Here is a 24,988-nt window from a genome sequence, read left to right on the forward strand (position 1 = left end):
TGTAACTTTTAAGGAAGGGTTTTCAATGAAAACAAGGTTTTCGCTAAAACACTTGAATGTGACACACCAGATTCGGCCATAACGTCTAGGCAGGGTTTGGGGTGTTACAGGAATACTTTCCTAATTTGAAGTATCACACGCCCATGTGAGTGGGCCGTGTGGACTCACACGCCCGTGTGTTTTGGGACACATCCATGCCTTTTAGCCGTGGACAACAATGACTTACCAACACGGCCATAGCACAAGCCCATGCTGTCTGCCCGTGGACAACACTGTCTTTTAGACACGGCATGTACACAAGCCTGTGCGGCCTACCCGTGTACACTATTGATTTAAAATTTTAAGTGCAGGGGTCACACGGCCATAGCCCACACCTATGGGAAGGAACACGGACTAGACACACGCCCGTGTGTCTAACCATGTGGACCCTAATAGGCTATTCTCCAACACTTTGGTCACGCTTTCTACCATCTATACTTAATGGTTATCATTTTTTGAAATAAAACATGACCATGCATTTGTAAATCTTTGATAAATCTTATTGTATGGAAACCTCATATCATTGGTTTCATGCATGAAAGGTTATTTCCCTTTTAGTGTTTATGGGTTTTCATGTCACTTTAATTTGTCCAAAATTGGCTCGCTCATGCGACTCATTGCCAATTGGTAACAGCCCAACACATGTAATTAAAATCATGCATAGATTCGTAGGTCATAGCCCACTTCAATTAAGCTAATTTCCATGGCCAAATACAAAGAAATAAACATATTTTTACATGCCTTCATTGGCAAAGCAAATGACACATATAAAAAAATACTCAAAAATACTATACATGCCATTGAACAAAATAGAAATGTCTTTATACCAAAACTTGTCTAGTTGATAGTGTGTTGACTCTCCAATCATCTTCCAACGCTTATGAGTCCTCGAGCTCTGTGAGACAGGGAAAAAGAGAGGGGTAAGCGTTTACATGCTTAGTAAGCTCGAATAACAGGAAAATAAACTTACCAAGTTTTTAACATGCATCCATGATAGATAAGGAAACCAATAATTTTTAAATCGTTCCCTATTACATGCACTCAATCAATAAGTTAGTAGCATAATCAAGCATCATATAATTTAATTAGATGAGCTCATCAGTCAACATCTCATTTACACAAACATCTCATGTTAGTCTCGTTGACTTTCTAGGAAATCTCGATGGAATACCCATTAACCGTCAATTCATACGAATGATCATTTCATATATACACTCCCGCAAACCTCACATCTTATGGCGGGATTACCAGTCCAGGCTAAATCCCCCATTTTATGGAACTCATAAGGCGATGTCGGGATTACCAGTCTAGGTTAAATCCCTTAGTACGACAAACATCCTTAAGGAGCTCGGATCTGAACTACTAGTCCAAGCTAAATTTAGATCCTAATCGAATTACTCATCCGGCTTAAATCTATAATGTACACATATTCTTCAGGAGGCTTGATCATTCAAAGGAACACCTGTCCAGGGTAGATCCTTTCTATACTTGAGATCACAGATTACTTGTTCAGGCTAAATCCTTACTACAACACATGCAGGACCTTATTACACATGTCAATCAGGGTTTATCCATCAAATTCTTTTTTTAACCTCAACCGAGACATTTATCGCAATTTACCATCAATTATGCATTTCTATGATATTTCATGCCAATAATAAATGCAATCATCATGTATTCATAAATCATAAAATTATGCATATTAGGTGTTTACTTTAAGTAATCCGAACTTACCTCGTATTTGTTTCGGAGTTGTGTTTCACTTATTTCGAAACCTTGCGTTTACCTCGATCGACCTCCAAAATTTAATCCTCAGGGTTTATAACAGTAAAAATAGATCATTAACACTCCACATTATACATTACAAGTCTAATTCTCACCCCCAATCCAAATGACCATTTTTCCCTAACCTTTAACATTTTTACGATTTAGTCCCTAAGCTCGTATAATGAAACACATGCAATTTCTATCTTACCCAAGCCTAGCCGAACACTTTTCTCTCTTATGGAAGCCCACATTTCCCGTTATTTCCCATTTCTACCACACATTTTATAATGTTTGCAAAATGGTCCCTACAAGGGTTTTTCATAAAAATCACCCAGAAAAAGATGTTTAACACATATTCATCCTTTATATTCCTCTATAATACATTAAAATACAAGCCACTCATGCATGGGTAAATTTTTAAACATGAACCCTAGCATGAAATATGGGTAGAAATGAAGAGAATAAGCTACCAGGATTCCAAAAATACAAAGAGCATTCAAAGCGGGGCTTGGGAGCACTTACTATTGAGCTTGAAATGTTTGAAAACCCTAGCTATGGTGACAAGAGAATTTCGGCAGCTATGGGGAAGAAGATGGCTGATTTTGGCTTGATTTTTCCCATTTTATTTCATTTAAAAGCCAAATGACCAAAATGCCTTTAAGCCCTTTCTTTGAAATTTCATCCATGCAAACCCATTTTTGTCCAAAAATTTTAGAAATTGGGCAAATTACTCCCCAAGACCTTCTATTTTATAATTTAAACAAATTTCATGCAAACTACTTCTAGAATCTATGTTTTACAATTTATTCAATTTAGTCCCTAATTTTCCAATTGGGCACTTACACAAAGAATTTCTTCATGAAACTTTAACACATGAATATACTCATATTTTAGGCCTCATAATAACCATAAAATACATATTTTGAGGTCAGATTTGTGGTCCCGAAACCATTATTCTAATTAGGCCCTATTTCAGGATGTTACAGCTCTCGTCAGGGTTCTACTTGCATAGTAAATGGGTTGGAACAGTTTAATTTTTATTTGGCCCATCACAGCTCTAATTGCATAATCACTTGCATCGTACATCAACTCAAAAGGTGTGCTCCAATCGGGTTTAATGACTATTGGGGCTGAGATTAACCATTTTTTTAGATCTTTAAAAGCCTCTAAACATGCTTTGTTAAAATCAAACACTGCATCTTTCTCTAACAACAAACACAACAGTTTAGAAATTTTTGAAAAATATTTGATGAACCTTTAGTAAAAACCGACATGGCCTAAGAAACTACTGACTCCTTTCACATTCATTGGGCCACTAATCTTTCAATTACGTCCATCTTTGCTTTGACGACTTTAATTCTTTTCTTTGAAATTCTATACCCTAAGACAATCCCTTGCTTAACCATAAAATGGCATTTCTCCCAATTAAGGACAAGATTAGTCTCTTCGAATCTCTTCAGTACCTTAGCCAAATTACTCAAAAAAATATCATAAGTGTTACCAAAAACAAAAAAAATCATCCATGAAAACCTTAACAAAAATTTCAACCATATCAATAAATATTGCCATCATGCATCATTGAAAGGTTGCAGGTGCATTGTATAAATTAAAAGGCATTTGCCTAAAAGAAAACTTATCGTACGGATAAGTAAAGGTTGTTTTATGTTGGTCTTCCAAAGCTACAACTATTTGGTTATATCCCGAATAACCATCTGAAAAACAATAGAATTCATTAGATCTAACATCTGATCCATAAAAGCCAACGAAAAATGGTCCTTCCGAATGGCTTTATTTAGCTTTCTATAGTCAACACAAATTCTCCAACCAATAACAGTTCTTGTTGGGGTCAATTCGTTACGCTCATTCTCAACAATTGTAATTCCACCTTTCTTTGGCACACACTGCACCAGACTTACCCACGAACTATCTGAAATAGGATAGATGATTCCTGCATCTAGCCATTTGATCACTTCCTTTCTTACAACTTCCTTCATAATAGGATCGAGCCTTCTTTGCCCATCAATTTGAGATTTTTCACCTTTCTCTAGAGTAATTTTTTCATGCAAAATGAAGGGCTTATACCTCGAATATCAGCTATGGTCCAACCAATTGCTTTCTTAAATTTCTTTAGAACAAAAATTAGTTGCTCTTATTGATCTTTTGTCAGTTCTACTAAAATAATCATAGGAAAAATGGAACAATCACCTAAATAAAAGTATTTCGAATAGGAAGGAAGTACCTTTAGTTCGAGTGTAGGTGGTTCTTCGATTGACAATTTGGATTGCACAAATTCTCTGACTTCCAACTCTAATGGTTCAAACCATGTGGATTGAATAAAATTTCTCAAATTGGCTTCCACCAGAACCATGTTTTCTTCACTTTCTTCATCCTCCAAAGGGTCAAGATCTAAGGCTTTCTCCAATGGATCTTCTTCAAAAAAATTTTCCATAGAAATCAAGGTTTTTATCTCTTCCATAACTGAACTCTCTTTTGTCGGATCGGGAAATTTCATTGCTTTAAGAATGTTAAAAGTTACCTGATCACCTTTAACTCGTATGGCGAGTTCGCCTTTCTGCATATCAGTTAACATTTTTCCCGTGGCTAGGAAAGGTCTCCCAAGGATAACTGGCACTTCCTTATCTACTTCAAAATCTAGAATAATGAAATCAGTAGGAAAGATAAATTTATCAACTCTTACCAAAACATCTTCAATCTTTCCTTCAGGGTATGCTAAAGATTGATTCGTTAGCTGGAGCGTCACAGTTGTAGGTCTTACTTCTCCTGTCTCTAGCATCTTGAAAATAGACTTACGCATCGAGTTGATACTTGCTCCTAAGTCACACAAAGCTTTACCATAGTAAGATTCACCAATGTTACAGGGTATCATAAAGCATCCAGGGTCCTTCAATCTCGATGGTATCTTGTTCTGCAAGAACGCACTACACTCCTTTGTCAAGGCGACAGTCTTATACTCACTCAGCTGTTTCTTCTTGATAGTACATCCTTTATAAACTTCACATAATTCAGCATTTGTTCTAAAGCCTCCACCAATGGAATATTGATGTGTAATTTCTTTAGAACATCCAAAAACTTTTTCAATTGCACCTCATGTTTCTACTTGTGTTGCTGCAATTTTTTTGGATATGGAGTTGATGGAACTTTCGGTTGAACTGGACAACTCTTCTGAGGAGGTAAATCTGCATCCAAAGAAGATATTAAAGTATCTGAATTCACTAAGTTAGGATTTACCTTGTCAGTCTTTGTAGATTCTGATTCCTTTCATGTAGGAATTTCATCAGCTGGTTGATTCTTCTCAACGAGCTTATCTTTGACCTCAATCAATCGGGGTTCCAGAATTTTACCACTTCACAATGGCACTACCTTGATATGTTCTTTACCCAAATTTCTTGGATTCTCAGTATCACTCGACAAGGTTCTTTGCGGTCTAGTATTAAGCTCCGTAGCTAACTGGCCCTTTTGGTTTTCCAAATTTTTCAATGTTGCTACTTGGCTTTGCATCAAAATGTCATTCTTTGCCTTGTACGCTTTCAACAAGTTTTCCAAACTGTTTGATGCCTCAGGTTGAGGTGGTTTGTAACACCCCTAACCGTATCCGTCACCAGATTATGGTTTCGAGGCATTACTGATCAAATGCAACTCAAAACAGACAATTAAACAATTTATACTTCGTAAATCAATCACATGAATACTCTCATATACCAAGCATATATCAACCAACTCACTTATTATCTGAGTATCAAAACAATTTTATAGCTAATGCTTATGTACACTTTAATAACATATTGTGCATGCTCTATAATTACCAACAATCAACTCATATACTTATTTAATAACTATGGTATTCGAAATTATAACTATGAATCAAACAAGTTTCCTTATTTCAAGTAATCAGTATCATTACACTCAAATAATTCATGTCATATATGTACAAATTAATAACCCAAATTCATAAGCAAAACCTGTAACACCCTAATACCCGTGTCCAATATTAATTTAAGTAATTACAACAATAATAGCACATTTCCATGAGTAACTTCTATAGTAAGCACATACTAAAACAAGGGTAAAAATGTAAGGTGATTTTTCTCCTCTTGACCGAATATACATACATAATGTATCTCGAATGCTTAACATGTTAGTTCAAGCATAACATAATCACACTCATATCACAATATGGATTCATATGTCAAGTTGATTTCACTTCAAGATTTATTATTAAACCATTTTCACATCCATACATAGAACTTTAGGCGCATTCACATCGCCTTATATATATACAATACTATCAAAACAGCAACCTCCCAAAATATTATTCTATACATGCCATAATGTCTAATTGATTTTTAAACAAAGATACCAAAAAGGGGTTGTCAAAAGATGTGATGACTTCGTAACGAATCCAAGCTTTCCTCGACAAGATGATCTATACAAAACCAATAAACACACCAAGTGAGTTATTAACTCAATAAGTCCTAAGAAATTTTTTTAAAAAAAAGATGTAATGATCCAATTACCTTAACAAAAATTTAAAATTTCAATCCAATATTAGCCAAATTCAAACAGGATATCACAAGGAAATCTTATGTCACATGTGTACATTATGAATTTGGTACATACTTACCTGAATTCACTATGTATTCCTACACCATTTAATCACAAATTGAAAGGACCATGGTAAATATCATATGCATATCGTTGGCATATATATATAAATGACAAACAATATCCAATTAACCAAATAAAGCACAAACCAATCCGCTCCATCTATAAATCAATCTCCAATCATTTAGATTCATTGATCATTAATTTATATCTTTGTTCAATTATATACTAATTGAGCCGATTACCTTTCTCTTCTTTCTCTCTTCCCGAGCATTATCTATTAATATACAGATATAGATCAAGTCCCATGTCTAATATCCATGCACATTTCATTACTCCCAGTTTAAAGTTTTAAACTTTTTCATTTACACAAGCAATTCTCTACGATTGATATCGCACACTTAGTGCTCGATTTAAAGGTCCGCACACATAGTGCTCTTACTCATTCGCACACATAGTGCCGCGTTTCCTTGCACACATAGTGCTATATAATCTCGCACACATAGTGCCATGTAGTTTTTGCACACATAGTGCCGCATAACCTCGCACACATAGTGCTGAAATCTCTTATCTATAGCTACCACTATGTCATAGATAGGTTGATAAATCTCACATTAGATTTTCACAAATTCATACATACCATGATTTCTTATCCAACCTATTTTATGTGCAATATTAACCGTAACTTAAATTACTTAGGAACTTACCTTTTTAGTGGGATGAACAACTCCGATCAGCTACTCAACCGCTTTCGCTTTTCCTTTGGTCGAACTTGGCTCCCTTTGATTTTGAGCTCCAACTAAGCAAATAAAATAATTCAATCATCGTAGCCCCAATTTATATTCATTCCTCATAGACACACACACATATTCGATATTCCATCTAATATTAACCATAGCCAAAAACCCACCATACAATTAAAACCCTTGTTCAAATTATTATTCACTAAAATACTATGGCCGAATCCCTCAATTAGCTAACATAGCCTCTTGTATTCAATCTAATCACGTATATACAACCTAAATCCCTCTTTTAACACATAATTCACTATCTTGGAACTCATTTTCTAACTAACTTAACTTACTCCAAATCCAAATGCTATTTGAGGATTAAGCTCATGTTCTTTTCATTATTAAGCAAGTATTATAACTCAACTAACATCCATTTTCAATTTGAAACATCAACATTCAAAATTAAACACGAAAATTCATAGCCGAATATATATACTTTGTCCCAAACTCATAAATTCATCCATTCTAAGCTCAATTTGCCAATTAAACAAGAACTACTAATATTAGGCTATATTTCACAATTTATCTTAAATTGCCGAATGGACTCATGCTCCTAATTCATATACTTAACTCAATTAGCCGACTACTCAAGCTCATTTGAGCCACAAATGGTAATTTAGTTTGTTCATACTCAATTAGAAAAATTTCTCCTTACAAATTATCAAAACATACACAATGTAACCCATTGAGCTCATGACCGAATGCTTCATGCATCACAAACACAAAATCATACACATGGGTCATGTTAGGAGCTTCAAAACCAATTTAAATTTCTCAAAATCCAAAGAAAAACATATGAAATCATACCTTAATTCCTAACACAAGATGGCCGAATGCCTTAGGTGTTCTTTCTTTAATTTCTTGTTTAGTTTCGGCAAAAGGGAGACAAAATGAGAAACTTTGTTTTATCACCCTTTTCTATTATTATTTCATGGTTTTCTAATATAAAACTATTTAATATTGTTTCACTAATATAAAATACACAAAATGCCAAATTTTTCATCATCATTACCGTCCACTATAATCATAGTGGTCCATTTGACATGCAAGTCCTCTATGATGCTATCCGTATAAAATTTGGCCACTTCAACTTTTACCTATCACATTTTTATGGTTTCTCAACTAAGTCCTTTCAAGTAAAATTCCCATTCATAAGACTAAATTAAAACATCAAATTTTCACACATGCACTATCACACATAGAAGTTATGCAAATAAATTTTAAATAAATTTTATGACTCAGTTTTGTGGTCCCGAAACCACATTCCGACTAGGGTCAAATTAGGGCTGTCACAATTCTCCCCTACTTAAAAATTTTCGTCCTCGAAAATCTTACCAGCGTATAAATTCAGATAGCGTTCTTTCATAGAGTCTTCGAGCTCCCAAGTAGCCTCTTCTACTCCATGTTTGACCCATAATACTTTTACTAAAGAAATCTTCTTGTTCCGCAATTCTTTCACTTCTTGAGCTAAGATACGTATCAGTTCTTCTTCATAGTTCAAATCTGATTGAATCTCAACTTCAGATAAACCAACCACATGTGAAGGATCTGATCTATACCGCTAAGCATCGATACATGGAACACATTATGAATCTTTGCGAGTTCAGGTGGCAGAACCAATCTATAAGTAGCCGGCCCAATCCGTTCTGCTATCTCGTACGGTCCAATAAATCTTGGGCTCAATTTGCCCTTAAGGCCAAATCGGAGTAACTTTTTCCAGGGTGAGACTTTCAAAAATACTTTATCACCAATTTGATACTCAATATCTTTGCGTTTCAAATCTGCATATGATTTCTGACAATCCTATGCTGCCTTCAAACTATCACTAATCACTTTCACTTTTTCTTCAGCTTCTCTGATCAAATCAACCCCGTATATCTTATTTTCACTAAGTTCGGTCCAATACAATGGTGTGCGGCATTTGCGACCGTATAAAGCCTCGTATGGTGCCATCTTGATACTTGATTGGAAGCTATTGTTGTATGCGAATTTAATCAAAGGTAAATATCATTCCCACGAACCACTGAACTCGAGAATGCAACATCTCAACATATCTTTGAGTATCTGAATAACTCGTTCAGATTGACCATCTGTCTGGGGATGGAAAGCAGTGCTAAAATGTAGCTTAGTACCCAACGCTTCATGCAATTTTCTCCAGAATCGGGATGTAAATCTTGGGTCTCTATCAGAAAAAATAGAAGTAGGTACTCCGTGTAGTCGAACAATTTGAGAAACATATAATTCTGCCAATCTATCAAGTGAAAAATCTGTACGAACAGGGATAAAAAGAGCGGACTTCGTCAATCTATCAACAATAACCCAGATTAAGTCTTTCTTGCTCAGTGTCAGTAGTAAACCAGATACAAAGTCCATCGTTACTCCATCCCATTTCCACTCAGGTATCATGATCAGCTGTAATAATCCCGAAGGCACCTGATGTTTCGCTTTCACTTGTTGACATATCAAATATTTAGAAACAAAGTCAGAAATATCTCTTTTCATACCATGCCACCAATATTGTCTTTTTAGATCGTTGTACATTTTCGTGCTACCAGGATGGACCGACATTCGGCTACAATAGGCCTCACTCAAAATCATCGAAGTAAGTTCTGAATTTCTTGGAACACAAAATTGACCTCTAAATCTTAAACAATCATTGTCGTCAATTTGAAACTCTGAACCCATATTAGAATTACATTGAGCTCGTTTAGCAACCAATTTTTCGTCGATTTTCTATGCTTCACAAATTTGCCGTATTAACACTGGTTCTCCTTTTAATTCTGCTACCAGAACATCATCAGCGGAAATAGATAGATGTACATTCATTGCTCAAAGAGTAAATAGAGATTTTTGACTTAGGGCATCAGCCACCACATTTGCTTTACCAGGATGATAATCAATGACAATTTCGTAATCCTTTAATAATTCAAGCCACCGTCGTTGTCTCAGATTCAAGTCTCTCTGAGTCATTAAATATTTTAGGCTTTTGTGATCAGTATAAACATGGCATTTCTCTCCAAACAGGTAATGACGCCAAATTTTAAGAGCAAACACAATCGCAGCTAGCTCAATATCATGAGTTGGATAATTTTTCTCGTGAGGCTTTAGTTGTCTATAAGCATACTGCATCAGCACACAACCCAAACCGTTCAAAGAAGCATCACTGTAGACTACGAACTCTTTACCAGACTCTGGCTGAACTAACACAGGAGCCTTCGTCAAAAGGGTTTTCAGCTGGTCAAAACTTGTCTAACACTGCTTTGACCACTCAAACTTGATATCTTTCCGGAGTAGTTTCATCAACGGTGTTGCGATCATCGATAAACCCTTAATGAATCGTCGGTAGTACCCCACGAGTCCCAAAAAGCTCTGAACTTCAGAAACATTCCTCAGAGGTTTCCAGTCAAGAATGGCTGAAATTTTGTTTGGATCAACTCTAATACCCGAAGCGGATATAATATGTCCCAGAAAGCTGACCTCCCTTAACTAGAATTCACATTTACTGAAGTTTGCATACAATTGATTATCTCGCAAAATCTGCAGTACAAGCCTCAAGTATTCGGCATGTTCGGACTCATTGTGAGAATAAACTAGAATATCATCTATGAACACCACTACAAATCAATCTAAATACTGTTTGAATACCCGATTCATCAAATACATGAAAACCGCAGGGGCATTAGTGAGCCCAAATGGCATCACTAAAAACTCATAGTGTTTATATCTCATACTGAAAGCAGTCTTAGGAACGTCAGAATCTCTAACTCGCAACTGATAATAGCCAGATCACAAATCAATCTTCGAAAACACGGAAGCTCCTTTCAACTGGTCAAATAAGTCATCTATCCGCGGCAACGGATATTTATTCTTTATCGTCACTTTATTGAGTTGATGATAATCAATACACATTCGCATAGTTTCATCTTTCTTTTTCATGAACAGAACTGGAACACCCCAAGGTGAGAAGCTGGGTCGTGCAAAACCTCTGTCAGTCAACTCTTGCAATTCAGCTTTCAATTCTTTTAACTCAATAGGTGCCATACGATACGGAGCGATTGAAATCAGTGTCGTACCCTGAACCAATTCTATGCCGAACTCTACTTCTCTAACAGGTGGCAATCTCGGTAATTCCTCAGGAAACACTTCTGGATACTCACAAACTACAGGCACAGTCTCGAGCTTTCATTCTGATACCTTGCTATCCAGTACATTTGCAAGATAAGCTTCATAACCCTTTCTCACATATTTCTGAGCTAACACAGCAGACACAGCAGATATCACTGCTAGTAACCCACTCAGATCACTAGACTAAATTTGAATCATTTCACCACTCGAACATCGCAAGTCTATAGTCTTTCGCTTGCAATTTACCACAGCATCATGTTCGGTTAACCAGTCCATTTCGAGAATAATATCGAATTCGTCGAAGGGTAATAGCATCAAATCCACCGGAAAACAGAAATCTTTAATTATCAATGAACATCTCTTGCATACTTTATCAACTAACACATACCAACCCAAAGGGTTTGACATCAGATCAAGAATTCAAGAGACTCAACAAGTAGAGTCTTACTGGACGCTAATGTTTCACATACGTAAGAATGAGTCAAACTAGGATCAATTAAAGCAAGTACACTAGTACTATAGAGGGTGAATCTACCAGTGATAACATCAAGGGAGGATGCCTCCTCTCGTGCACGAATGGCATAAGCTCTGGCGGGGGCACGAGTCTCAGATCGAACCGCCATATCAGAAGTCCCTCTCTGATTACCACCCCTGCCTCCAGTATTTCTCGGTGGTCTACCTCTAGTTGTTGCACCACTCAATCTCGTACCTTGCATCTTATTTTTCTCATCAGGTTCCATGCAATCTCAAATGAAATGATCCCGCGAACCACATCTATAACAGGCTCTGTTAATAGACTTACCCCAACATTCACCTACATGTTGTCTTCCACACTGTGGACATTCGGGTTTTTCTTGCCGATTGTTGCCAACACTAGCAACCGAAGTAGCTCGAGAGTTCGTTGATGGTTGCTCTTTAATAGAAATTCCTACAGTCGTCTTTGATCTGTTAGTATCATCTCTGAACTTCTTTGCAGCCAAAAAAGAATTTTTACCCGCTGATCTTTTACGAAAGTCCCTAGCTTCATATTCAGCTTTCTTTTTCTCATTTCCAAGTTCTTCAGCCTTGCAAGCTCGTTTAACCAGTGTTACGAATTCCTTTATTTCTAGAATACCCACCAGCAGCTTTAAATCTTCGTTCAATCCCTCTTCAAATCTTTTACACATGGAAATTTCATCAGCTACACACTCCCGAGCATAACGACTGAGTCTTACAAACTCACGTTCATATTCGGATACCGTCAAACGGCCTTGTTTAAGCTCTAAAAATTCTTTGCGTTTTTGATCGATGAATCGTTGACTAATATACTTCTTACGAAACTCCGTCTGAAAAAAGTCCTATGTAACTCGTTCCTTTGGAACAATCGAAATCAGGGTTCTCCACCAATAGTAGGCTGAATCTCGTAATAAGGATATTTCACACTTTAGACACTCATCGGGTGTGCAAGATAGCTCATCGAAAACACGGATGGTATTATCAAGCCAAAACTCAGCCCTTTCAGCATCATAAGTAGCTGTGGCTCGAAATTCCTTGGCCCCACGCTTCCTAATCAAATCAACAGGAGGTTTACTCAGCCTCAAGGGATCAGTAGTTGCTGGTATTATAGGCACCGGAGGAGGATTATTTAAATTCAGAAATTGTTGAGCAGCCAGGTTTGTTCGGGCATATTGTGCAACCCACTCATTCATCATGGTAAAGAAGGCTTGCTTAACCCCATCATCTTGATTACTCGCAGATGGTTGAGGTTCAACAGGCGCTGTCCCTTGCGCGGGAGCAGGCGCTACACTCTCAACGTCATCCGCTAAGGCTCTCTCTGGAGTGGATTCCATTTACTAATCAAAACAACAATTTCAACCGTCAGAAGTCATCACACTATCATATACTAGCATTATGGCATGTATAGTTAGACTCTCACGCTCTACGGTAGTCCTAGAATCGACTAAACCATAGCTTTGATACCAATAAAAATGTAACACCCTCATACCCGTGTCCAATATTAATTTCAGTAATTATAACAATAATAGCACGTTTCCATGAGTAACTTCTATAGTAAGCACATACTAAAACAAGGGTAAAAATGCAAGGTGATTTTTCTCCTGTTGACCGAATATACATACATAATGTATCTCGAATTCTTAACATGTTAGTTCAAGCATAACATAATCACACTCATATCACAATATCGGTTCATATGTGAAGTTGATTTCACTTCAAGATTTATAATTAAACCATTTTCACATCCATACATAGAACTTTAGCCGTATTCATAGGGCCTTATATATATACAATACTATCAAAATAGCAACCTCCCAAAATATTATTCTATACATGCCATAATGTCTATTTGAGTTTTAAAAAAGATACCAAAAAGGGGTTGTCAAAAGATGTGATGACTTCGTAACGAATCCAAGCTTTCCTCGACAAGATGATCTATACAAAACAATAAACACACCAAGTGAGTTATTAACTCAATAAGTCTTAAGAAATTTTAAAAAAAAAAGATGTAATGATCCAATTATCTTAACAAAAATTTAAAATTTCAATCCAATATTAGCCAAATTTAAATAAGACATCACAAGGAAATCTTATGTCACATGTGTACATTATGAATTTGGTACATACTTACCTGAATTCACTATATACTCCTATACCATTTAATCGCAAATTGAAAGGACCATGGTAAATATCATATGCATATCGTTGGCATATATATATAAATGACAAACAATGTCCAATTAATCAAATAAAGTACAAACCAAGCCGCTTCATCTATAAATCAATCTCCAATCCATTTAGATTCATTTATCATTAATTTATATCTTTGTTCAATTATATACTAATTAAGCCGATTACCTTTCTCTTCTTTCTCTCTTCCCGAGCATTATCTATTAATATACAGATATAGACCAAGTCCCATGTCTAATATCCATGCACATTTCATTACTCCGAGTTTAAAGTTTTAAACTTTTTCATTTGCACAAGCAATTCTCTACGATCGATATCGCACACTTAGTGCTCGATTTAAAGGTCTGAACACATAGTGCTCTTACTCATTCGCACACATAGTGCTGCGTTTCCTCACAAACATAGTGCCATGTAGTTTTTGCACACATAGTGCCGCATAACCTCGCACACATAGTGATGAAATCTCTTATCTATAGCTACCACTATGTCATAGATAGGTTGATAAATCTCACATTCGATTTTCACAAATTCATACATACCATGATTTCTTATCCAACCTATTTTAGGTGCAATATTAACCGTAACTTAAATTACTTAGGAACTTACCTTTTTAGTCCGATGAACAACTCTGATCAGCTACTCAACCGCTTTTGCTTTTCCTTTGGCCGAACTTGGCTCCCTTTGATTTTGAGCTCCAACTAAGCAAATAAAATAATTCAATCATTGTAGCCCCAATTTATATTCATTCCTCACAGACACGCACACATATTCGGTATTCCATCTAATATTAACCATAGCCGAAAACCCTCGTACAATTAAAACCCTTGTTCAAATTATTATTCACTAAAATATTATGGCCGAATCCCTCAATTAGCTAACACAGCCTCTTGTATTCAATCTAATAACGTATATACAACCTAAATCCCTCTTTTAACACATAATTCACTATCTTGGAACTCATTTTCTAACTAACTTAACTTACTCCAAATCCGAATGCTATTTGAGGATTAAGCTCATGTTCTTTTCATTATTAAGCAAGTATTATAACTCAACTAACATCCATTTTCAATTTGAAACATCAACATTCAAAATTAAACACGAAAATTCATAGCCGAATATATATACTTTGTCCCAAACTCATAAATTCATCCATTCTAAGCTCAATTTGCCAATTAAACAAGAACTACTAATATTAAGCATTATTTCACAATTTATCTTAAATTGCCGAATGGACTCATGCTCCTAATTCATATACTTAACTCAATTAGCTGACTACTCAAGCTCATTTGAGCCACATATAGTAATTTAGTTTGTTCATACTCAATTAGAGAAATTTCTCCTTACAAATTATCAAAACATACACAATGTAACCCATTGAGCTCATGACCGAATGCTTCATGCATCACAAACACAAAATCATACACATGGGTCATGTTAGGGGCTTCAAAACCAATTTAAATTTCTCAAAATACAAAGAAATACATATGAAATCATACCTTAATTCCTAACACAAGATGGCCTAATGCGTTAGGTGTTCTTTCTTCAATTTCTTGTTTAGTTTCGGCAAAAGGGGAGACAAAATTGAGAAACTTTGTTTTTATCACCCTTTTTCTATTATTAATTCATGGTTTTCTAATATAAAACTATTTAATATTATTTCACTAATATAAAATACACAAAATGTCAAATTTTTCATCATCATTACCGTCCACTATAATCATAGTGGTCCATTTGACATGCAAGTCCTCTATGATGCTATCCATATACAATTTGGCCACTTCAACTTTTACCTATCACATTTTTATGGTTTCTCAACTAAGTCCTTCCAAGTAAAATTCCCATTCATAAGACTAAATTAAAACATCAAATTTTCACACATGCACTATCACACATAGAAGTTAAGCAAATAAATTTTAAATAAATTTTATGACTCAGTTTTGAGGTCTCGAGACCACATTCCGACTAGTGTCAAATTAGGACTGTCACAAAACCAACATTACCAAAGGATATATATAAAACCCGTTTCATTTCCTTATATATACGGCTAACTCAATTAATTTGTACATATTCATAAGCTTACAAATAACTAACGAATTTATATAGCCATACACATATACATATCAACCATAATATAAGCGCATATATATATGCTTGTAAAAACATATAAGAGCTCAATTAACATATCATAATCAAATACCAAAGCACACCTAACCTTTAGTCATTAATCTCATCTCCTTATATAAATCTAAGTCCTAATATGTCCTACTTACCATAACATCAAATCAAGTATCATACATATCATTAATATGGTCCATAAGTGAACACCGAATTTACCCCATGCATATATCTTGATTTTTATCTAGCTAATACATGATATATCTTAGCTCAATTAACAACCATTATATACTATATGACCGAATCACATAAAAAATTTCACAAACATCATATATCTTGGATACACTCTCAATATAAGCTGAAACCAAGACCAAATATATATCATAACCAATTCATTCTTACCACATTTGAAATCGTCAACCAACCTCAATACACAAAACACATATCACAAATTCTAATCATCCATGGCACATAGCATAATAACCAAAATGGACTTAAACCATAATTAAACCGAAACCGAACTCAAGCATAGAAGTTAAGCCATTTTCGCTTGGCTCAAATTATACATAGACCAAAATACAACATTTCAAAAGTATAATCCAGCCTATACATGCCATAGTTCCAAAAATTCAGCTTATAAAATACCGAAGACAGTCGATAGTGTGATAAGCTTTGCTGATGATCCCCAAGCTCGTAACTTGAATCCAAAAATCTATAAAATAGAAACAAATATACACACACAGAGTAAACTTTTATAGCTTAGTAAGTCATAAGAAAATAAACAACCCAATGATATAATCAACTCACATAAACTAAACTAAATTTTATTATCATTACGACATTTAGTCTCAAGGTACGAAGTTCATGATTAACATGTTTTCATACATAAATGTCACCTTGACCGAATGCTCATATAGTTAAATTAACAAATTATCATTCAACTTCCAAAGCCAAAATGTCATTATAAAAACAAATACACATACACTCATATACACAAGCTCATGATTTAAAATATAACTTCAAACACATATATTAAACATATGACTGAATCTTCATGATCATATGCATACATATTTAAAGAACATTTCAATAATATTCATATTATATATTCACACAGCCGAATACACTTACCATGCTCACATTCATTCTTCCTTAACTTCATACATGATTTGTAACAAATATTAAGTAACTTACTTACCAAATAACTACCACATACTTGATCACTTTAACTTATTTTGCACATTCGTTCACAGCTTATCATTACCATTGCCCGATGAACCATTCAGAATTAGATAGGAAACTTGGATAATCACATATATCGTACAATGCCAACGTCCCAAACATGGTCTTACATGTAATCACATATCGATGCCACTGTCCCGGACAGGGTCTTACTCGCACACATATATCGGAGTCACATATTGATGCCAACGTATAAAATGTGGTCTTACTTGCACACATATATCGATTCCATGGTATTACTCACACATCACATATCAGGATCCTATGTCATGACATATGTATCCTAGCTATTCCTAGGGTTCATACGAGGCTTTCGGATGGTGTAACTCAGTTGAAACGAATTTGTAAACATAGTTACCAAGCTTAATAACAATCAACAATTATGTATATATTCACATATATTCCATTTCAGCATATATAACTCACATATAATTAAAATAAACAATGTCTATTTGCTTATAAACTTACCTCGAATGATGTAAAATGGAACGGGACGACTAGTCGACAACTTTAGTTTCCCCCCGATCCAAATTCAATTTTCTCTTTTCTTGATCTAAATTAATATAAATTAAACTTATTGAATCAAATATCCAATCAAATTCATCCAAAAACACATAAATGGCCAAATTACACATTTTCCCATGACATTTCATATTTTTCATAATTTAGTCCCTATTGAACAAAACACAAAATATACAAAATTTCAACACACTTATGTTAGACCGAATGTTCCTAGTGTCTATACAAGTCCATATATTTCATTTATTTCACATTTTAGTCCCTCAATTTATTATTTTTTCAATTTAGTCCTAATTACTTAAAATCACCAAAAACTCCAATACAAAACATGTTAACCAAAAACATATCTTTCATATTTCATCATCAAACAACAAAGATCACAAGCTTTCAACAATGGCATAACTCAAAATATTCATCAAAATAAAAAATTCAAGCATGGGTCTTGTAGATAACTTAGCAACGATATCAAAAACGTAAAAATTATTAAAAACCGAGCTAGTTACATACCTTGGTTGAACTTCCAAAGTGCCAAATACCCTAGCTTCTTTTTCTTTTTTTTCTTTATGTATTTCGGTCATGAAATAATAATATGAACATTGATTTTTAATTATATGTTTTATTATATACAATTTATTACAAAATTTACATATTTAACCTTTGACATATAATAATAAAATCATGTTCATTAAGGTTACTACCGTCCTTAGCTTATAAATATGGTTTATTTACAACATAAATACATCATAAAATAAAAACATCATCAATTCGGCCCTTTTTAGAAATAACCATAAAATTTTTATTTTACGCAATTAAGTCCTTTTATTTAATCACACTCAAACGATAAAATTAAAGCATGAAAATTTCACAGATATAATTTCACACAAAATAAACACAAAAAATAATTTTAAAATATTTTTCTGACTTGGATTCATGGTCCTGAAACTACTATTTTGATTAGGATCTAAATCGGGGTGTTACATGGTTCTAGAGCTTGCTAATTAAACCCTTGAGATTGGTTGAGTCTATGCTGCATAAAGTTGTTGTTTGGTCCATTTCATTGGTTGCTCCAAGAAAGGTTGGGGTGATTACACCATAAAGGATTATAAAAGTTGGACTAGGGTCCTTGTCCACTTATATTTTTGTGTTGGTTCCCCACGTAGTACACTGACTCGAGATTCAATAGGCAATTCTCAAAAGAATGACCTTTCCCACACTTCAAACGGACTTGGTGGCTGAGCTACAAAATTATTAGCACTATTAGTGTTAAACTGTTTTAAGATAGAGGAAATAGATGATACCTGAGCTGATAACGAAGTGAGGGAATTAACTTCATGAACTCCGGCTACATGTCTTCATGAAGCTATTTGATTTGGTGGCCATTGATAGTTATTACTCACGATCCTCTCAATGATCTCATAAGCCTCATTATAAGACTTAGACAAAATTGCACCATTCGCAGAAGCATCTACCTTCAATCTTGTATATGCATTAAGACCATTATAGAATGTGTCCAACTAGATACAATGAGGAATCCCATGATGAGGATACTTACAAAGTAACTTCTTGAATCGCTTCCAAGCCTCATACAAAGACTCGTCATCCAATTGTTGGAAAGTTGTGATCTCGTTCCTTAACTTAGCATTCTTGCTAGGCAGGAAATACTTAACCAAAAATCTCTCTGGTAATTATTGCCATGTAGATATGGAACTTGGAAATGAATTGAGCCATGCTCGTGCTCGATCTCGCAACTAGTACGGAAACAACTTCAGTGTATCTTCAGTCAGACTGACTATCTTGAATGAATGACTCACCTCTATAAACAATTGAAGGTGGAGATGTAGATCTTCCGTGGGCATACCACTAAATTGATCCATCATTTGTAACATTTGAAACATTACTGGTTTCAATTCGAATTGTGCTGCCTCAATATCTGGCCTTCTAATTCCTAGATTTAACTCATTGAAAAGTGGTACAGTATATTGTCTGATGCATCGATCCCTATTAATGGCCAACAAATCGAACAGCTTCAGGAAAACATGTAGCCAAAGTTCATGAAGTTGATGCCCTCACATTGTTATTAGCTCAGGTATTGTCTATTTCCTCTATGTTAAAGCAATTTACCGCTAATAGTGCTACTAATTTTGCAGCTCAGCCACCAAGTCATTTTGAAGTAGTTTGGGGAAGGTCATTCTTTCGAGAATTGCCCACTGAATCCCGAGTCAGTGTACTATGTGGGGAACCAACACCAAAATAGGAGTGGACAAGGACCCCAGTCCAAGTTCTATAGTCCTTCAGGGCGTAACCACCCCAACCTTTTCTGGAGCAACCAAGGAAATGGACCAAACAATAACTTTATGCAGCATAGACTCAACAAATCTCAAGGGTTTAATCAGCAAGCCTCAACACCACCTCAAGCTGAAGCATCAAATAGTTTGGAGAACTTGTTGAAAGCATACATGGAAAAGAATGACGCTTTGATCCAAAGCCAAGCAGCAACACTGAAAAATTTGGAAAACCAAATGGGCAGTTAGCTATTGAACTTCGTAATAGACCACAAGGAACCTTGCCGAGCGATACTGAGAATCTAAGAAATTTGGGTAAAGAACATATCAAGGTACTGGCATTGCGAAGTGGTAAAATTATCGAACCCCGATTGATTGAGGTCGAAGATAAGCCTGTTGAAAATAATCAACCAGCTGTTGAAATTCCTACACCAAAGGAATCAGAATCTGCAAAGACTGACAAGGAAAATCCTAACTTAGTGAATTCAGATACTTTAACAACTTCTTTGGATACAAATTTACCTACTTAGAAGAGTTGTTCGGTTCAACCGAAAGTTCCATCACCTCCATATCAGCAAAGATTGTAGCAACACAAGCAGAAATAGGAGGTGCAATTCAAGAAGTTTTTTGATGTTCTGAAGCATTTACACATCAATATTCCATTAGTGGAGGCTTTAGAACAAATGCCGAATTATGTGAAGTTTATGAAGGATGTACTATCCAAGAAGAAATGACTGAGTGAGTATGAGACTATCGGCTTGACAAAGGAGTGCAATGCGTTCCTATAGAACAAGCTGCCACCGAAATTGAAGGATCCAGGAAGCTTTACAATACCCTGTAACACTGGTGAATCTTATTGTGTGACTTAGGAGCAAGTATCAACTTGATGCCTAGGTTTGTTTTCAAGATGCTAGGGATTGGAGAAGTAAGACATACAACTGTGACACTCCAGCTAGCGAATCGATCTTTAGCATACCCCGAAGGAAAGATTGAGGATGTGTTGGTAAGAATTGATAAATTTATTTTTCCTGCTAATTTCAATATTCTAGATTTTAAAGCTGATAAAGAAGTGCCAATTATCCTTGGGAGACCTTTCCTAACCACGGGAAGAACATTAATTGATGTGCAGAAAGGTGAACTCATCATACGAGTTCAAGACGATCAGGTAACTTTTAACTTTCTTAAAGTGATGAAATTTCTTGATCCGATAGAAGAGTGTTCAGTTATGGAAAAGATAGAAACCTTGATTTCTATGGAAAGCAATTTTGAAGAAGATCCATTGGAGAAAGCCTTAGGGTTTGACCCTTTAAAGGATGAAGAAAGTGAAAAAAACATGGTGCTAGTAGAAACCAATCCGAGAAATTTTATTCAATCCACATGGTTTGAGCCATTGGAGTTGGAAGTCAGAGAATTTGTGTAACCCTAATTGTCAATCGAAGAACCACCTACACTCGAACTAAAGGTACTTCCTTTCTCACAACCTATTTTAGACAGTAGCGTGATTACACACCTTAAACGAAGATGCGTCAGTAGCCTACGAGCCCAAAGCCTATATTCAATCAAAATACTCCATTAATCAATGACAATAGGATTAACATCTCCTCCTTAGATCGATACACGTAACTGATTACGAACTCCTTTAGAGATTACCTGCGTTCTGAACGAACTTATAAACTAACATAGTACACACACATAAATTGAACCAATCGTACAACCACTTCTTGGAGGTGCAAAACTAAAACTAGGGAAGGAAAGTAATCAATTCACAATCCTCAGAAAGATTGTTGCCGCAACAAGGCAGAGCTTGCGCAATCACTCCCCTAACAATAGTCGGCTGAAAAGAAGGTGTTAAAAGAGAAATATTTGGCCAACAAAGATTGAATTGCACTTGAGAGAAGAAGGAAGAAGAAGGCAGGAAAGAATCGATGACCCCAAGCTAAAGTCGAAAGGGTTTGAGAGATTGGAAAGCAATAGGTATTCAGCCAAGAAGGAGAAACAAAAAACGTAGATAAGAGGGTTGGAGAAAGGAGTAGAATAGCAACCAAAAAGGATCGAAAGATACCCGAAATAACACAAAATGGCTTCAGAAACAAAAGAAACCAGCCATAATTACGCAAAAACACAAACAAAAATAGAAAGAAAAAAACCCCAAAAAGTAGACAATGCCGAAAGTATTAGAGAATATCAACTCAGTCGAAAATCCCTATGCCCACTACCCAATTTCGGCACAACTCTACCATACCTCAAACAACATTTTTTCCTCCCTTATCTCCCTCTTAGAATCTGTCCACCATAATCTACTCAATCGCCCATTCAAACTTCAATCAAACACCTCAATTTCAGTCAACCAAGGACACTTCCCCAGCACTTGTAGCAAAAATAAAATGCTCTATTTGGCTTTCCAAGCCTCGAACCTCAGACCCCAAGGAACGCCCTACACACCACTCACCTCTAAACTAGCAAGCCTTTTGAGACATATTTTACCCACAATAATTTAAAAGTCTACTAACTACAGCAAGGGTTAATTTCCTAAAAACAAAGTTTTTACAAATGCCAAGCTTGAACCTAAGACTTCTCAGGCACTTTCCAGGGCACTTAACCATTGAAACAAGCATGCATTTGAGTTACACAACACACAGAAAATAAGTACCTATATTTTGGGGCATTACAACCCCACCCCCTAAAAGAAAATTTCGGCCTCAAGATTTACCTAGTCAAAACAGATGAAGGTATTGATTTCGCATCGTCTCCTTGTGTTCCCATGTGTCTTCCTCAGAGCTGTGATTACGCCATAATACATTAACCAGTGGAACGGAATTCTTCCTTAGAACCTTCACATCACGGTCTAAAATCTGAACCCACTCTTCCTCAAAGGCGAAATCTGGCCTAACTTCAATCTCCTCAGTCGAGATGCTATACTCGGGATTAGAGCGATTTCGCCTTAATATAGAGACGTGGAACACATCATGAATCTGGTCCAACTCTGGAGGTAACTCAAGTTGATAGCCAACCGGTCCCACACGTTTCAATATGCGGTAATGCCCAATGAACCTAGGGCTTAGCTTGCCCTTCTGTCCAAATCTCAAAACCTTTTTCCATGGCCACCAATATAACTCACGAAGGTCTCGATACATCTAATTCCCACCAGGATGCATAGCATATGAACAACTATGTGCCTCTTGCAGTATAGACTGCTTCAGATCTATATCCTTTGGCACACAAACTCTCCTATGAAAACAGAGTACCCTTTCGCTATTTAGCCCAAAATCTGAAGTTTCCCCACTCTCTATCTATCATAAATGAAGACCCAAAGACTTATCCTCCAACTGTTTCCCCTAATATGCTCAATCCATCTTGGTTTACCTTGAAGTTCTGCCAACAAGCTGCCATCGTCAAACAAACTGAGACGAGCAAACATCACCCTAAGATCAGTCACAGCCCTATAGCTCAGTGCGTCAGTTACTACATTAGCCTTACCAGGATGGTATTCAATCGAACAGTCATAATCCTTAAGCAGCTCAATCCATCTACGCTGCCTAAGGTTTAGCTCCTTCTGAGTGAGGAGATACTTGAAGCTCTTGTGATCTATGTAAATGATACACTTCTCACTGTACAAGTAATGCCTCCAAATTTTCAGTACGAACACCACTGCGGCCAACTCGAAGTCATGTGTCGGGTAGTTCGCCTCATGCATCTTAAGCTGACAAGACACATAAGCCGCCACCTTAACGTCTTGCATCAACACACATCTTAAACCAACATCTGATGCATCGCTGTAGACAGTGAATTCTTTCCAAGACTCTAGCTGTATTAAGACAGGATCCTCAGTCAGAACTTTTTTAAGCTTCTCAAAACTTTCCTGCTTCTTATCAGTCCAATTAAACGGTACCCCTTTACACAACAACTTAGTCAGAGGTGCAGTAATCAACGAAAACCCTTCCACAAAACGTCTATAATACCCTGCCAGACCCAGAAGACCGCGAATCTCAGATACCGACTTAGGCTACTTCCAATCCAAAATAACTTCTATTTTTCGAGGATCAACCCTAATCCCCTCAGCAGATACCACATGGCACTTTTCGTAACCAAAATTCACACTTGCTGAACTCAACATATAATTGTTTCTCCCTCAAACTCTGCAAAACAACTCAGCGATGAGCATCATGTTCATCTTTAGTTCTTGAATACACCAGAACATCATCTATAAACACAACCACGAACTGATCCAGATAGGGCTGGAACACTCGGTTCATCAGATCCATAAAAGCCGCTGGTACATTTGTCAGTCCAAACGGCATCACTAGGAACTTGTAATGACCATAACGAGTCCTAAATGTTGTCTTGTAAACATCAGTCTCCTTGACTCTTAGTAGATGATACCTCAATCGGAGATCAATCTTAGAGAAGACCGAAGCTCCTTAGAACTGGTCGAATAGATCGTCTATCCTCAGTAGGGGGTACTTATTCTTAATAGTTAATTTGTTCAATTGCCGGTAATCGATGCACATACGCATGGTTCCATCCTTCTTTTTTACAAATAAAATCGGTGCTCCCCACGAAGACACACTAGGGCGGATGAACCCTTGATCCAGTAACTCTTGAATCTAAGCTTTAAACTCCTAAAGCTCATTTAATGCTATTCTATAAGGGGCGATGGACGCTGAAGCTGTACCAGGCAGGAGATCAATCCCAAAATCGTCTTTACGGTTTGGAGGTAACCTAGGTAGTTCATCGGGAAAAACATCCAGAAAATCCTTAACCGTTCTGATACCTTTAACAGACGTAACCTTAGAATTAGAA

General features: G+C 36.1%; 1 non-coding gene across 1 annotated transcript; it reads left to right on the plus strand.

The window, feature by feature from the left end:
- Positions 1 to 19,436: 19,436 nt before the first annotated feature.
- LOC128292357 (small nucleolar RNA R71) lies at positions 19,437 to 19,543 on the plus strand. Its single transcript, XR_008282341.1, has one exon. It is a non-coding gene; the product is annotated as a small nucleolar RNA R71 (small nucleolar RNA).
- Positions 19,544 to 24,988: the final 5,445 nt, after the last annotated feature.

The sequence above is a fragment of the Gossypium arboreum genome, chromosome 4, assembly GCF_025698485.1.
Source record: "Gossypium arboreum isolate Shixiya-1 chromosome 4, ASM2569848v2, whole genome shotgun sequence".
Taxonomy (NCBI): domain Eukaryota; kingdom Viridiplantae; phylum Streptophyta; class Magnoliopsida; order Malvales; family Malvaceae; genus Gossypium; species Gossypium arboreum.